At 30.4% G+C, this 16,050-nt stretch overlaps 16 non-coding genes across 16 annotated transcripts; all 16 read left to right on the top strand.

The window, feature by feature from the left end:
• The first annotated feature begins 826 nt into the window (after positions 1-826).
• On the top strand, positions 827-898 carry TRNAC-GCA (transfer RNA cysteine (anticodon GCA)). The gene has a single exon. It is a non-coding gene; the product is annotated as a tRNA-Cys (tRNA).
• An 848-nt stretch (positions 899-1,746) lies between these two features.
• TRNAC-GCA (transfer RNA cysteine (anticodon GCA)) lies at positions 1,747-1,818 on the top strand. The gene has a single exon. It is a non-coding gene; the product is annotated as a tRNA-Cys (tRNA).
• Positions 1,819-2,676: 858 nt separating this feature from the next.
• On the top strand, positions 2,677-2,748 carry TRNAC-GCA (transfer RNA cysteine (anticodon GCA)). Its single transcript has one exon. It is a non-coding gene; the product is annotated as a tRNA-Cys (tRNA).
• Positions 2,749-3,607: 859 nt separating this feature from the next.
• Positions 3,608-3,679, top strand: TRNAC-GCA (transfer RNA cysteine (anticodon GCA)). The gene has a single exon. It is a non-coding gene; the product is annotated as a tRNA-Cys (tRNA).
• Positions 3,680-4,526: 847 nt separating this feature from the next.
• TRNAC-GCA (transfer RNA cysteine (anticodon GCA)) lies at positions 4,527-4,598 on the top strand. The gene has a single exon. It is a non-coding gene; the product is annotated as a tRNA-Cys (tRNA).
• Positions 4,599-5,462: 864 nt separating this feature from the next.
• TRNAC-GCA (transfer RNA cysteine (anticodon GCA)) lies at positions 5,463-5,534 on the top strand. The gene has a single exon. It is a non-coding gene; the product is annotated as a tRNA-Cys (tRNA).
• A 1,381-nt stretch (positions 5,535-6,915) lies between these two features.
• On the top strand, positions 6,916-6,987 carry TRNAC-GCA (transfer RNA cysteine (anticodon GCA)). The gene has a single exon. It is a non-coding gene; the product is annotated as a tRNA-Cys (tRNA).
• An 860-nt stretch (positions 6,988-7,847) lies between these two features.
• Positions 7,848-7,919, top strand: TRNAC-GCA (transfer RNA cysteine (anticodon GCA)). The gene has a single exon. It is a non-coding gene; the product is annotated as a tRNA-Cys (tRNA).
• An 862-nt stretch (positions 7,920-8,781) lies between these two features.
• TRNAC-GCA (transfer RNA cysteine (anticodon GCA)) lies at positions 8,782-8,853 on the top strand. Its single transcript has one exon. It is a non-coding gene; the product is annotated as a tRNA-Cys (tRNA).
• An 859-nt stretch (positions 8,854-9,712) lies between these two features.
• On the top strand, positions 9,713-9,784 carry TRNAC-GCA (transfer RNA cysteine (anticodon GCA)). The gene has a single exon. It is a non-coding gene; the product is annotated as a tRNA-Cys (tRNA).
• An 855-nt stretch (positions 9,785-10,639) lies between these two features.
• On the top strand, positions 10,640-10,711 carry TRNAC-GCA (transfer RNA cysteine (anticodon GCA)). Its single transcript has one exon. It is a non-coding gene; the product is annotated as a tRNA-Cys (tRNA).
• An 848-nt stretch (positions 10,712-11,559) lies between these two features.
• On the top strand, positions 11,560-11,631 carry TRNAC-GCA (transfer RNA cysteine (anticodon GCA)). Its single transcript has one exon. It is a non-coding gene; the product is annotated as a tRNA-Cys (tRNA).
• Positions 11,632-12,495: 864 nt separating this feature from the next.
• Positions 12,496-12,567, top strand: TRNAC-GCA (transfer RNA cysteine (anticodon GCA)). Its single transcript has one exon. It is a non-coding gene; the product is annotated as a tRNA-Cys (tRNA).
• A 1,469-nt stretch (positions 12,568-14,036) lies between these two features.
• TRNAC-GCA (transfer RNA cysteine (anticodon GCA)) lies at positions 14,037-14,108 on the top strand. Its single transcript has one exon. It is a non-coding gene; the product is annotated as a tRNA-Cys (tRNA).
• Positions 14,109-14,968: 860 nt separating this feature from the next.
• On the top strand, positions 14,969-15,040 carry TRNAC-GCA (transfer RNA cysteine (anticodon GCA)). Its single transcript has one exon. It is a non-coding gene; the product is annotated as a tRNA-Cys (tRNA).
• Positions 15,041-15,901: 861 nt separating this feature from the next.
• On the top strand, positions 15,902-15,973 carry TRNAC-GCA (transfer RNA cysteine (anticodon GCA)). The gene has a single exon. It is a non-coding gene; the product is annotated as a tRNA-Cys (tRNA).
• The last annotated feature ends 77 nt before the right edge of the window (positions 15,974-16,050 follow it).

Raw genomic sequence — 16,050 nt, 5'->3', positions numbered from 1 at the left:
CTTCGCTACCTATATATTTATACTAGATTTAGAACCGTATGAAGTTGAATTCATGTTTTCTTTATATGAATACTAGTTAAGAAATGCAGCAAAAAGTTTGAGAAATTTTGCCTGTAAAGAAATCTACAAAAGATATATAAAGCACATTGGAAGACTATAAAACTGAGAATTTACTTGTGATATAAAAATTAATGAGTGTTTCTCTGTACTTGTTGTATTAGTTTGTTATTTTTAACAAATAAAAATGTATATCAATGTAAAAAAGGCACAACAACATAAAACTGTGCAAATAGATTTCAGGTTTTATGAGGGAAAAAAAAAAAAAAAAAAAAAAAAAGAGTTTAGGTCTTTTAATATTGGGGGTATATCTCAGTGGTAGACAGTTAGACTGCAGATCAAGAGATCTTTGGTTTAACTCCAAGTGCCCCCTGAAGATGCGTTTACAATGGATTAATAAAACTGTACATGATTTCTTACCTACATATTTATGCAAGCTTTTGAACCATGTGAAGTTGAATTCATATTTTTGTGCTTTCTTAAAGCACATTGGTAGACTCTAAAACTAAGATTTGACTGGTAAAATAAAAATTCCTGAGAGTTCCTCTGTACTTTTTGCTAAAGTTAATTATTTTGAACAAAGAAAAATGCATATCAAAGTAAAAAAACACAACCATATATAAACTGAAGAAAATGTCAGGTTTCATGTTAAAAAAGAAGAGTTTACATTTTTCAAATATAGGTGGCATAGCTTAGTGGTAGAGCATTTGAACATTTTTCAGATTGCATGTTGAAAAAAAAAATTGAGCGTTTGCATTTTTCAAAAATAGGGGGTATAGCTCAGTGGTAGAGCATTTGACTGCAGATCAAGAGGTCCTTGGTTCAACTTCGAGTGCTCCCTGAAGGTACATTTTCAACAGATTAAAAATACATGCTTCGCTACCTATATATTTATACTAGATTTAGAACCGTATGAAGTTGAATTCATGTTTTCTTTATATGAATACTAGTTAAGAAATGCAGCAAAAAGTTTGAGAAATTTTGCCTGTAAAGAAATCTACAAAAGATATATAAAGCACATTGGAAGACTATAAAACTGAGAATTTACTTGTGATATAAAAGTTATTGAGTGTTTCTCTGTACTTGTTGTATTAGTTTGTTATTTTTAACAAATAAAAATGTATATCAATGTAAAAAAGGCACAACAACATAAAACTGTGCAAATAGATTTCAGGTTTTATGAGGGGAAAAAAAAAAAAAGAGTTTAGGTCTTTTAATATTAGGGGGTATATCTCAGTGGTAGACAGTTAGACTGCAGATCAAGAGATCTTTGGTTTAACTCCAAGTGCCCCCTGAAGGTGCGTTTACAATGGATTAATAATACTGTACATGATTTTTTACCTACATATTTATGCAAGCTTTTGAACCATATGATGTTGAATTCATGTTTTTGTCTTTCTTAAAGCACATTGGTAGACTCTAAAACTAAGATTTGACTGGTAAAATAAAAATTCCTGAGAGTTCCTCTGTACTTTTTGCTAAAGTTAATTATTTTTAACAAAGAAAAATGCATGTCAAAGTAAAAAAACACAACCATATATAAACTGAAGAAAATTTCAGGTTTCATGTTAAAAAAGAAGAGTTTACATTTTTCAAATATAGGTGGCATAGCTTAGTGGTAGAGCATTTGAACATTTTTCAGATTGCATGTTGAAAAAAAAAAATTGAGCGTTTGCATTTTTCAAATATGGGGGTATAGCTCAGTGGTAGAGCATTTGACTGCAGATCAAGAGGTCCTTGGTTCAACTCCGAGTGCCCCCTGAAGGTACATTTTCAACAGATTAAAAATACATGCTTTGCTACCTATATATTTATACTAGATTTAGAACTGTATTAAGTTGAATTCATGTTTTCTTTATATGAATACTAGTAAAGAAATGCAGCAAAAAGTTTGAGAAATTTTGCCTGAAAAGAAATCTACAAAAGATATATAAAGCACATTGAAAGACTATAAAACTGATAATTTACTTGTGATATAAAAATTAATGAGTGTTTCTCTGTACTTGTTGTATTAGTTTGTTACTTTTAACAAATAAAAATGTATATCAATGTAAAAAAGGCACAACAACATAAAACTGTGCAAATAGATTTCAGGTTTTATGAGGGAAAAAAAAAAAATAAAAAAAAAGAGTTTAGGTCTTTTAATATTAGGGGGTATATCTCAGTGGTAGACAGTTAGACTGCAGATCAAGAGATCTTTGGTTTAACTCAAAGTGCCCCCTGAAGGTGCGTTTACAATGGATTAATAATACTGTACATGATTTCTTGCCTACATATTTATGCAAGCTTTTGAACCATGTGAAGTTGAATTCATGTTTTTGTGCTTTCTTAAAGCACATTGGTAGACTCTAAAACTAAGATTTGATTGGTAAAATAAAAATTCCTGAGAGTTCCTCTGTACTTTTTGCTAAAGTTAATTATTTTGAACAAAGAAAAATGCATATCAAAGTAAAAAAACACAACCATATATAAACTGAAGAAAATTTCAGGTTTCATGTTAAAAAAGAAGAGTTTACATTTTTCAAATATAGGTGGCATAGCTTAGTGGTAGAGCATTTGAACATTTTTCAGATTGCATGTTAAAAAAAAAAAAGTGAGCGTTTGCATTTTTCAAACATAGGGGGTATATCTCAGTGGTAGAGCATTTGACTGCAGATCAAGAGGTCCTTGGTTCAACTCCGAGTGCCTCCTGAAGGTACATTTTCAACAGATTAAAAATACATGCTTCGCTACCGATATATTTATACTAGATTTAGAACCGTATGAAGTTGAATTCATGTTTTCTTTATATGAATACTAGTTAAGAAATGCAGCAAAAAGTTTGAGAAATTTTGCCTGTAAAGAAATCTACAAAAGATATATAAAGCACATTGGAAGACTATAAAACTGAGAATTTACTTGTGATATAAAAATTACTGAGTGTTTCTCTGTACTTGTTGTATTAGTTTGTTACTTTTAACAAATAAAAATGTATATCAATGTAAAAAAGGCACAACAACATAAAACTGTGCAAATAGATTTCAGGTTTTATGAGGGAAAAAAAAAAAAAAAAAAAAAAAGAGTTTAGGTCTTTTAATATTAGGGGGTATATCTCAGTGGTAGACAGTTAGACTGCAGATCAAGAGATCTTTGGTTTAACTCCAAGTGCCCCCTGAAGATGCGTTTACAATGGATTAATAATACTGTACATGATTTCTTACCTACATATTTATGCAAGCTTTTGAACCATGTGAAGTTGAATTCATGTTTTTGTGCTTTCTTAAAGCACATTGGTAGACTCTAAAACTAAGATTTGACTGGTAAAATAAAAATTCCTGAGAGTTCCTCTGTACTTTTTGCTAAAGTTAATTATTTTGAACAAAGAAAAATGCATATCAAAGTAAAAAAACACAACCATATATAAACTGAAGAAAATTTCAGGTTTCATGTTAAAAAAGAAGAGTTTACATTTTTCAAATATAGGTGGCATAGCTTAGTGGTAGAGCATTTGAACATTTTTCAGATTGCATGTTGAAAAAAAAAAATTGAGCGTTTGCATTTTTCGACTATAGGGGGTATAGCTCAGTGGTAGAGCATTTGACTGCAGATCAAGAGGTCCTTGGTTCAACTCCAAGTTCCCCCTGAAGGTACATTTTCAACAGATTAAAAATACATGCTTCGCTACCTATGTATTTATACTAGATTTAGAACCGTATGAAGTTGAATTCATGTTTTCTTTATATGAATACTAGTTAAGAAATGCAGCAAAAAGTTTGAGAAATTTTGCCTGTAAAGAAATCTACAAAAGATATATAAAGCACATTGGAAGACTATAAAACTGAGAATTTACTTGTGATATAAAAATTACTGAGTGTTTCTCTGTACTTGTTGTATTAGTTTGTTACTTTTAACAAATAAAAATGTATATCAATGTAAAAAAGGCACAACAACATAAAACTGTGCAAATAGATTTCAGGTTTTATGAGGGAAAAAAAAAAAAAAAAGAGTTTAGGTCTTTTAATATTAGGGGGTATATCTCAGTGGTAGACAGACTGCAGATCAAGAGATCTTTGGTTTAACTCAAAGTGCCCCCTGAAGGTGCGTTTACAATGGATTAATAATACTGTACATGATTTCTTACCTACATATTTATGCAAGCTTTTGAACCTTGTGAAGTTGAATTCATGTTTTTGTGCTTTCTTAAAGCACATTGGTAGACTCTAAAACTAAGATTTGACTGGTAAAATAAAAATTCCTGAGAGTTCCTCTGTACTTTTTGCTAAAGTTAATTATTTTTAACAAAGAAAAATGCATATCAAAGTAAAAAAACACAACCATATATAAACTGAAGAAAATTTCAGGTTTCATGTTAAAAAAGAAGAGTTTACATTTTTCAAATATAGGTGGCATAGCTTAGTGGTAGAGCATTTGAACATTTTTCAGATTGCATGCTGAAAAAAAAAATTGAGCGTTTGCATTTTTCAAATATAGGGGGTATAGCTCAGTGGTAGAGCATTTGACTGCACATCAAGAGATCCTTGGTTCAACTCCGAGTGCCCCCTGAAGGTACATTTTCAACAGATTAAAAATACATGCTTCGCTACCTATATATTTATACTAGATTTAGAACCGTATGAAGTTGAATTCATGTTTTCTTTATATGAATACTAGTTAAGAAATGCAGCAAAAAGTTTGAGAAATTTTGCCTGTAAAGAAATCTACAAAAGATATATAAAGCACATTGGAAGACTATAAAACTGAGAATTTACTTGTGATATAAAAATTAATGAGTGTTTCTCTGTACTTGTTGTATTAGTTTGTTATTTTTAACAAATAAAAATGTATATCAATGTAAAAAAGGCACAACAACATAAAACTGTGCAAATAGATTTCAGGTTTTATGAGGGAAAAAAAAAAAAAAAAAAAAAAAAAAAAAAGAGTTTAGGTCTTTTAATATTGGGGGTATATCTCAGTGGTAGACAGCTAGACTGCAGATCAAGAGATCTTTGGTTTAACTCCAAGTGCCCCCTGAAGATGCGTTTACAATGGATTAATAATACTGTACATGATTTCTTACCTACATATTTATGCAAGCTTTTGAACCATGTGAAGTTGAATTCATGTTTTTGTGCTTTCTTAAAGCACATTGGTAGACTCTAAAACTAAGATTTGACTGGTAAAATAAAAATTCCTGAGAGTTCCTCTGTACTTTTTGCTAAAGTTAATTATTTTGAACAAAGAAAAATGCATATCAAAGTAAAAAAACACAACCATATATAAACTGAAGAAAATTTCAGGTTTCATGTTAAAAAAGAAGAGTTTACATTTTTCAAATATAGGTGGCATAGCTTAGTGGTAGAGCATTTGAACATTTTTCAGATTGCATGTTGAAAAAAAAAATTGAGCGTTTGCATTTTTCAAATATAGGGGGTATAGCTCAGTGGTAGAGCATTTGGCTGCAGATCAAGAGGTCCTTGGTTCAACGCCGAGTGCCCCCTGAAGGTACATTTTCAACAGATTAAAAATACATGCTTCGCTACCTATATATTTATACTAGATTTAGAACCGTATGAAGTTGAATTCATGTTTTCTTTATATGAATACTAGTTAAGAAATGCAGCAAAAACTTTGAGAAATTTTGCCTGAAAAGAAATCTACAAAAGATATATAAAGCACATTGGAAGACTATAAAACTGAGAATTTACTTGTGATATAAAAATTACTGAGTGTTTCTCTGTACTTGTTGTATTAGTTTGTTATTTTTAACAAATAAAAATGTATATCAATGTAAAAAAGGCACAACAACATAAAACTGTGCAAATAGATTTCAGGTTTTATGAGGGAAAAAAAAAAAAAAAAGAGTTTAGGCCTTTTAATATTAGGGGGTATATCTCAGTGGTAGACAGTTAGACTGCAGATCAAGAGATCTTTGGTTTAACTCCAAGTGCCCCCTGAAGGTGCGTTTACAATGGATTAATAATACTGTACATGATTTCTTACCTACATATTTATGCAAGCTTTTGAACCATGTGAAGTTGAATTCATGTTTTTGTGCTTTCTTTGACTGCAGATCAAGAGGTCCTTGGTTCAACTCCGAGTGCCCCCTGAAGGTACATTTTCAACAGATTAAAAATACATGCTTCGCTACCTATATATTTATACTAGATTTAGAACCGTATGAAGTTGAATTCATGTTTTCTTTATATGAATACTAGTTAAGAAATGCAGCAAAAACTTTGAGAAATTTTGCCTGAAAAGAAATCTACAAAAGATATATAAAGCACATTGGAAGACTATAAAACTGAGAATTTACTTGTGATATAAAAATTAATGAGTGTTTCTCTGTACTTGTTGTATTAGTTTGTTATTTTTAACAAATAAAAATGTATATCAATGTAAAAAAGGCACAACAACATAAAACTGTGCAAATAGATTTCAGGTTTTATGAGGGAAAAAAAAAAAAAAAAAAAAAAAAAAAGAGTTTAGGTTTTTTAATATTGGGGGTATATCTCAGTGGTAGACAGTTAGACTGCAGATCAAGAGATCTTTGGTTTAACTCAAAGTGCCCCCTGAAGGTGCGTTTACAATGGATTAATAATACTGTACATGATTTCTTACCTACATATTTATGCAAGCTTTTGAACCTTGTGAAGTTGAATTCATGTTTTTGTGCTTTCTTAAAGCACATTGGTAGACTCTAAAACTAAGATTTGATTGGTAAAATAAAAATTCCTGAGAGTTCCTCTGTACTTTTTGCTAAAGTTAATTATTTTGAACAAAGAAAAATGCATATCAAAGTAAAAAAACACAACCATATATAAACTGAAGAAAATTTCAGGTTTCATGTTAAAAAAGAAGAGTTTACATTTTTCAAATATAGGGGGTATAGCTCAGTGGTAGAGCATTTGATTGCAGATCAAGAGGTCCTTGGTTCAACTCCGAGTGCCCCCTGAAGGTACATTTTCAACAGATTAAAAATACATGCTTCGCTACCTATATATTTATACTAGATTTAGAACCGTATGAAGTTGAATTCATGTTTTCTTTATATGAATACTAGTTAAGAAATGCAGCAAAAAGTTTGAGAAATTTTGCCTGTAAAGAAATCTACAAAAGATATATAAAGCACATTGGAAGACTATAAAACTGAGAATTTACTTGTGATATAAAAATTAATGAGTGTTTCTCTGTACTTGTTGTATTAGTTTGTTATTTTTAACAAATAAAAATGTATATCAATGTAAAAAAGGCACAACAACATAAAACTGTGCAAATAGATTTCAGGTTTTATGAGGGAAAAAAAAAAAAAAAAAAAAAAAAAGAGTTTAGGTCTTTTAATATTGGGGGTATATCTCAGTGGTAGACAGTTAGACTGCAGATCAAGAGATCTTTGGTTTAACTCCAAGTGCCCCCTGAAGATGCGTTTACAATGGATTAATAATACTGTACATGATTTCTTACCTACATATTTATGCAAGCTTTTGAACCATGTGAAGTTGAATTCATGTTTTTGTGCTTTCTTAAAGCACATTGGTAGACTCTAAAACTAAGATTTGACTGGTAAAATAAAAATTCCTGAGAGTTCCTCTGTACTTTTTGCTAAAGTTAATTATTTTGAACAAAGAAAAATGCATATCAAAGTAAAAAAACACAACCATATATAAACTGAAGAAAATTTCAGGTTTCATGTTAAAAAAGAAGAGTTTACATTTTTCAAATATAGGTGGCATAGCTTAGTGGTAGAGCATTTGAACATTTTTCAGATTGCATGTTGAAAAAAAAAAATTGAGCGTTTGCATTTTTCGAATATAGGGGGTATAGCTCAGTGGTAGAGCATTTGACTGCAGATCAAGAGGTCCTTGGTTCAACTCCGAGTGCCCCCTGAAGGTACATTTTCAACAGATTAAAAATACATGCTTCGCTACCTATATATTTATACTAGATTTAGAACCGTATGAAGTTGAATTCATGTTTTCTTTATATGAATACTAGTTAAGAAATGCAGCAAAAACTTTGAGAAATTTTGCCTGAAAAAAAATCTACAAAAGATATATAAAGCACATTGGAAGACTATAAAACTGAGAATTTACTTGTGATTTAAAAATTAATGAGTGTTTCTCTGTACTTGTTGTATTAGTTTGTTATTTTTAACAAATAAAAATGTATATCAATGTAAAAAAGGCACAACAACATAAAACTGTGCAAATAGATTTCAGGTTTTATGAGGGAAAAAAAAAAAAAAAAAAAAAAAAAAAGAGTTTAGGTTTTTTAATATTGGGGGTATATCTCAGTGGTAGACAGTTAGACTGCAGATCAAGAGATCTTTGGTTTAACTCAAAGTGCCCCCTGAAGGTGCGTTTACAATGGATTAATAATACTGTACATGATTTCTTACCTACATATTTATGCAAGCTTTTGAACCTTGTGAAGTTGAATTCATGTTTTTGTGCTTTCTTAAAGCACATTGGTAGACTCTAAAACTAAGATTTGATTGGTAAAATAAAAATTCCTGAGAGTTCCTCTGTACTTTTTGCTAAAGTTAATTATTTTGAACAAAGAAAAATGCATATCAAAGTAAAAAAACACAACCATATATAAACTGAAGAAAATTTCAGGTTTCATGTTAAAAAAGAAGAGTTTACATTTTTCAAATATAGGTGGCATAGCTTAGTGGTAGAGCATTTGAACATTTTTCAGATTGCATGTTAAAAAAAAAAAAGTGAGCGTTTGCATTTTTCAAACATAGGGGGTATATCTCAGTGGTAGAGCATTTGACTGCAGATCAAGAGGTCCTTGGTTCAACTCCGAGTGCCTCCTGAAGGTACATTTTCAACAGATTAAAAATACATGCTTCGCTACCGATATATTTATACTAGATTTAGAACCGTATGAAGTTGAATTCATGTTTTCTTTATATGAATACTAGTTAAGAAATGCAGCAAAAAGTTTGAGAAATTTTGCCTGTAAAGAAATCTACAAAAGATATATAAAGCACATTGGAAGACTATAAAACTGAGAATTTACTTGTGATATAAAAATTACTGAGTGTTTCTCTGTACTTGTTGTATTAGTTTGTTACTTTTAACAAATAAAAATGTATATCAATGTAAAAAAGGCACAACAACATAAAACTGTGCAAATAGATTTCAGGTTTTATGAGGGAAAAAAAAAAAAAAAAAAAAAAAGAGTTTAGGTCTTTTAATATTAGGGGGTATATCTCAGTGGTAGACAGTTAGACTGCAGATCAAGAGATCTTTGGTTTAACTCCAAGTGCCCCCTGAAGATGCGTTTACAATGGATTAATAATACTGTACATGATTTCTTACCTACATATTTATGCAAGCTTTTGAACCATGTGAAGTTGAATTCATGTTTTTGTGCTTTCTTAAAGCACATTGGTAGACTCTAAAACTAAGATTTGACTGGTAAAATAAAAATTCCTGAGAGTTCCTCTGTACTTTTTGCTAAAGTTAATTATTTTGAACAAAGAAAAATGCATATCAAAGTAAAAAAACACAACCATATATAAACTGAAGAAAATTTCAGGTTTCATGTTAAAAAAGAAGAGTTTACATTTTTCAAATATAGGTGGCATAGCTTAGTGGTAGAGCATTTGAACATTTTTCAGATTGCATGTTGAAAAAAAAAAATTGAGCGTTTGCATTTTTCGACTATAGGGGGTATAGCTCAGTGGTAGAGCATTTGACTGCAGATCAAGAGGTCCTTGGTTCAACTCCAAGTTCCCCCTGAAGGTACATTTTCAACAGATTAAAAATACATGCTTCGCTACCTATGTATTTATACTAGATTTAGAACCGTATGAAGTTGAATTCATGTTTTCTTTATATGAATACTAGTTAAGAAATGCAGCAAAAAGTTTGAGAAATTTTGCCTGTAAAGAAATCTACAAAAGATATATAAAGCACATTGGAAGACTATAAAACTGAGAATTTACTTGTGATATAAAAATTACTGAGTGTTTCTCTGTACTTGTTGTATTAGTTTGTTACTTTTAACAAATAAAAATGTATATCAATGTAAAAAAGGCACAACAACATAAAACTGTGCAAATAGATTTCAGGTTTTATGAGGGAAAAAAAAAAAAAAAAAAAAAAAAGAGTTTAGGTCTTTTAATATTAGGGGGTATATCTCAGTGGTAGACAGACTGCAGATCAAGAGATCTTTGGTTTAACTCAAAGTGCCCCCTGAAGGTGCGTTTACAATGGATTAATAATACTGTACATGATTTCTTACCTACATATTTATGCAAGCTTTTGAACCTTGTGAAGTTGAATTCATGTTTTTGTGCTTTCTTAAAGCACATTGGTAGACTCTAAAACTAAGATTTGACTGGTAAAATAAAAATTCCTGAGAGTTCCTCTGTACTTTTTGCTAAAGTTAATTATTTTTAACAAAGAAAAATGCATATCAAAGTAAAAAAACACAACCATATATAAACTGAAGAAAATTTCAGGTTTCATGTTAAAAAAGAAGAGTTTACATTTTTCAAATATAGGTGGCATAGCTTAGTGGTAGAGCATTTGAACATTTTTCAGATTGCATGCTGAAAAAAAAAATTGAGCGTTTGCATTTTTCAAATATAGGGGGTATAGCTCAGTGGTAGAGCATTTGACTGCACATCAAGAGATCCTTGGTTCAACTCCGAGTGCCCCCTGAAGGTACATTTTCAACAGATTAAAAATACATGCTTCGCTACCTATATATTTATACTAGATTTAGAACCGTATGAAGTTGAATTCATGTTTTCTTTATATGAATACTAGTTAAGAAATGCAGCAAAAAGTTTGAGAAATTTTGCCTGTAAAGAAATCTACAAAAGATATATAAAGCACATTGGAAGACTATAAAACTGAGAATTTACTTGTGATATAAAAATTAATGAGTGTTTCTCTGTACTTGTTGTATTAGTTTGTTATTTTTAACAAATAAAAATGTATATCAATGTAAAAAAGGCACAACAACATAAAACTGTGCAAATAGATTTCAGGTTTTATGAGGGAAAAAAAAAAAAAGAGTTTAGGCCTTTTAATATTAGGGGGTATATCTCAGTGGTAGACAGCTAGACTGCAGATCAAGAGATCTTTGGTTTAACTCCAAGTGCCCCCTGAAGGTGCGTTTACAATGGATTAATAATACTGTACATGATTTCTTACCTACATATTTATGCAAGCTTTTGAACCATGTGAAGTTGAATTCATGTTTTTGTGCTTTCTTAAAGCACATTGGTAGACTCTAAAACTAAGGTTTGACTGGTAAAATAAAAATTCCTGAGAGTTCCTCTGTACTTTTTGCTAAAGTTAATTATTTTTAACAAAGAAAAATGCATATCAAAGTAAAAAAACACAACCATATATAAACTGAAGAAAATTTCAGGTTTCATGTTAAAAAAGAAGAGTTTACATTTTTCAAATATAGGTGGCATAGCTTAGTGGTAGAGCATTTGAACATTTTTCAGATTGCATGCTGAAAAAAAAAATTGAGCGTTTGCATTTTTCAAATATAGGGGGTATAGCTCAGTGGTAGAGCATTTGACTGCAGATCAAGAGGTCCTTGGTTCAACTCCGAGTGCCCCCTGAAGGTACATTTTCAACATATTAAAAATACATGCTTCGCTACCTATATATTTATACTAGATTTAGAACCGTATGAAGTTGAATTCATGTTTTCTTTATATGAATACTAGTTAAGAAATGCAGCAAAAAGTTTGAGAAATTTTGCCTGTAAAGAAATCTACAAAAGATATATAAAGCACATTGGAAGACTATAAAACTGAGAATTTACTTGTGATATAAAAATTAATGAGTGTTTCTCTGTACTTGTTGTATTAGTTTGTTATTTTTAACAAATAAAAATGTATATCAATGTAAAAAAGGCACAACAACATAAAACTGTGCAAATAGATTTCAGGTTTTATGAGGGAAAAAAAAAAAAAAAAAAAAAAAAAAAAAAGAGTTTAGGTCTTTTAATATTGGGGGTATATCTCAGTGGTAGACAGCTAGACTGCAGATCAAGAGATCTTTGGTTTAACTCCAAGTGCCCCCTGAAGATGCGTTTACAATGGATTAATAATACTGTACATGATTTCTTACCTACATATTTATGCAAGCTTTTGAACCATGTGAAGTTGAATTCATGTTTTTGTGCTTTCTTAAAGCACATTGGTAGACTCTAAAACTAAGATTTGACTGGTAAAATAAAAATTCCTGAGAGTTCCTCTGTACTTTTTGCTAAAGTTAATTATTTTGAACAAAGAAAAATGCATATCAAAGTAAAAAAACACAACCATATATAAACTGAAGAAAATTTCAGGTTTCATGTTAAAAAAGAAGAGTTTACATTTTTCAAATATAGGTGGCATAGCTTAGTGGTAGAGCATTTGAACATTTTTCAGATTGCATGTTGAAAAAAAAAATTGAGCGTTTGCATTTTTCAAATATAGGGGGTATAGCTCAGTGGTAGAGCATTTGGCTGCAGATCAAGAGGTCCTTGGTTCAACGCCGAGTGCCCCCTGAAGGTACATTTTCAACAGATTAAAAATACATGCTTCGCTACCTATATATTTATACTAGATTTAGAACCGTATGAAGTTGAATTCATGTTTTCTTTATATGAATACTAGTTAAGAAATGCAGCAAAAACTTTGAGAAATTTTGCCTGAAAAGAAATCTACAAAAGATATATAAAGCACATTGGAAGACTATAAAACTGAGAATTTACTTGTGATATAAAAATTACTGAGTGTTTCTCTGTACTTGTTGTATTAGTTTGTTATTTTTAACAAATAAAAATGTATATCAATGTAAAAAAGGCACAACAACATAAAACTGTGCAAATAGATTTCAGGTTTTATGAGGGAAAAAAAAAAAAAAAAGAGTTTAGGCCTTTTAATATTAGGGGGTATATCTCAGTGGTAGACAGTTAGACTGCAGATCAAGAGATCTTTGGTTTAACTCCAAGTGCCCCCTGAAGGTGCATTTACAATGGATTAATAATACTGTACATGATTTCTTACCTACATATTTATGCAAGCTTTTGAACCATGTGAAGTTGAATTCATGTTTTTGTGCTTTCTTTGACTGCAGATCAAGAGGTCCTTGGTTCAACTCCGAGTGCCCCCTGAAGGTACATTTTCAACAGATTAAAAATACATGCTTCGCTACCTATATATTTATACTAGATTTAGAACCGTATGAAGTTGAATTCATGTTTTCTTTATATGAATACTAGTTAAGAAATGCAGCAAAAACTTTGAGAAATTTTGCCTGAAAAGAAATCTACAAAAGATATATAAAGCACATTGGAAGACTATAAAACTGAGAATTTACTTGTGATATAAAAATTAATGAGTGTTTCTCTGTACTTGTTGTATTAGTTTGTTATTTTTAACAAATAAAAATGTATATCAATGTAAAAAAGGCACAACAACATAAAACTGTGCAAATAGATTTCAGGTTTTATGAGGGAAAAAAAAAAAAAAAAAAAAAAAAAAAGAGTTTAGGTTTTTTAATATTGGGGGTATATCTCAGTGGTAGACAGTTAGACTGCAGATCAAGAGATCTTTGGTTTAACTCAAAGTGCCCCCTGAAGGTGCGTTTACAATGGATTAATAATACTGTACATGATTTCTTACCTACATATTTATGCAAGCTTTTGAACCTTGTGAAGTTGAATTCATGTTTTTGTGCTTTCTTAAAGCACATTGGTAGACTCTAAAACTAAGATTTGATTGGTAAAATAAAAATTCCTGAGAGTTCCTCTGTACTTTTTGCTAAAGTTAATTATTTTGAACAAAGAAAAATGCATATCAAAGTAAAAAAACACAACCATATATAAACTGAAGAAAATTTCAGGTTTCATGTTAAAAAAGAAGAGTTTACATTTTTCAAATATAGGTGGCATAGCTTAGTGGTAGAGCATTTGAACATTTTTCAGATTGCATGTTGAAAAAAAAAATTGAGCGTTTGCATTTTTCAAATATAGGGGGTATAGCTCAGTGGTAGAGCATTTGATTGCAGATCAAGAGGTCCTTGGTTCAACTCCGAGTGCCCCCTGAAGGTACATTTTCAACAGATTAAAAATACATGCTTCGCTACCTATATATTTATACTAGATTTAGAACCGTATGAAGTTGAATTCATGTTTTCTTTATATGAATACTAGTTAAGAAATGCAGCAAAAAGTTTGAGAAATTTTGCCTGTAAAGAAATCTACAAAAGATATATAAAGCACATTGGAAGACTATAAAACTGAGAATTTACTTGTGATATAAAAATTAATGAGTGTTTCTCTGTACTTGTTGTATTAGTTTGTTATTTTTAACAAATAAAAATGTATATCAATGTAAAAAAGGCACAACAACATAAAACTGTGCAAATAGATTTCAGGTTTTATGAGGGAAAAAAAAAAAAAAAAAAAAAAAAAGAGTTTAGGTCTTTTAATATTGGGGGTATATCTCAGTGGTAGACAGTTAGACTGCAGATCAAGAGATCTTTGGTTTAACTCCAAGTGCCCCCTGAAGATGCGTTTACAATGGATTAATAATACTGTACATGATTTCTTACCTACATATTTATGCAAGCTTTTGAACCATGTGAAGTTGAATTCATGTTTTTGTGCTTTCTTAAAGCACATTGGTAGACTCTAAAACTAAGATTTGACTGGTAAAATAAAAATTCCTGAGAGTTCCTCTGTACTTTTTGCTAAAGTTAATTATTTTGAACAAAGAAAAATGCATATCAAAGTAAAAAAACACAACCATATATAAACTGAAGAAAATTTCAGGTTTCATGTTAAAAAAGAAGAGTTTACATTTTTCAAATATAGGTGGCATAGCTTAGTGGTAGAGCATTTGAACATTTTTCAGATTGCATGTTGAAAAAAAAAAATTGAGCGTTTGCATTTTTCGAATATAGGGGGTATAGCTCAGTGGTAGAGCATTTGACTGCAGATCAAGAGGTCCTTGGTTCAACTCCGAGTGCCCCCTGAAGGTACATTTTCAACAGATTAAAAATACATGCTTCGCTACCTATATATTTATACTAGATTTAGAACCGTATGAAGTTGAATTCATGTTTTCTTTATATGAATACTAGTTAAGAAATGCAGCAAAAACTTTGAGAAATTTTGCCTGAAAAAAAATCTACAAAAGATATATAAAGCACATTGGAAGACTATAAAACTGAGAATTTACTTGTGATTTAAAAATTAATGAGTGTTTCTCTGTACTTGTTGTATTAGTTTGTTATTTTTAACAAATAAAAATGTATATCAATGTAAAAAAGGCACAACAACATAAAACTGTGCAAATAGATTTCAGGTTTTATGAGGGAAAAAAAAAAAAAAAAAAAAAAAAAAAGAGTTTAGGTTTTTTAATATTGGGGGTATATCTCAGTGGTAGACAGTTAGACTGCAGATCAAGAGATCTTTGGTTTAACTCAAAGTGCCCCCTGAAGGTGCGTTTACAATGGATTAATAATACTGTACATGATTTCTTACCTACATATTTATGCAAGCTTTTGAACCTTGTGAAGTTGAATTCATGTTTTTGTGCTTTCTTAAAGCACATTGGTAGACTCTAAAACTAAGATTTGATTGGTAAAATAAAAATTCCTGAGAGTTCCTCTGTACTTTTTGCTAAAGTTAATTATTTTGAACAAAGAAAAATGCATATCAAAGTAAAAAAACACAACCATATATAAACTGAAGAAAATTTCAGGTTTCATGTTAAAAAAGAAGAGTTTACATTTTTCAAATATAGGTGGCATAGCTTAGTGGTAGAGCATTTGAACATTTTTCAGATTGCATGTTGAAAAAAAAAATTGAGCGTTTGCATTTTTCAAATATAGGGGGTATAGCTCAGTGGTAGAGCATTTGATTGCAGATCAAGAGGTCCTTGGTTCAACTCCGAGTGCCCCCTGAAGGTACATTTTCAACATATTAAAAATACATGCTTCGCTACCTATATATTTATACTAGATTTAGAACCGTATGAAG

Source organism: Dendrobates tinctorius, unplaced genomic scaffold (genome assembly GCF_039654945.1).
Source record: "Dendrobates tinctorius isolate UK_male_01 unplaced genomic scaffold, ASM3965494v1 ptg000008l, whole genome shotgun sequence".
In the NCBI taxonomy this organism is placed as follows: Eukaryota; Metazoa; Chordata; class Amphibia; order Anura; family Dendrobatidae; genus Dendrobates; species Dendrobates tinctorius.
Note: the sequence above shows the minus strand (reverse complement) of the source record. Positions and strands in the feature narration are given on the sequence as shown.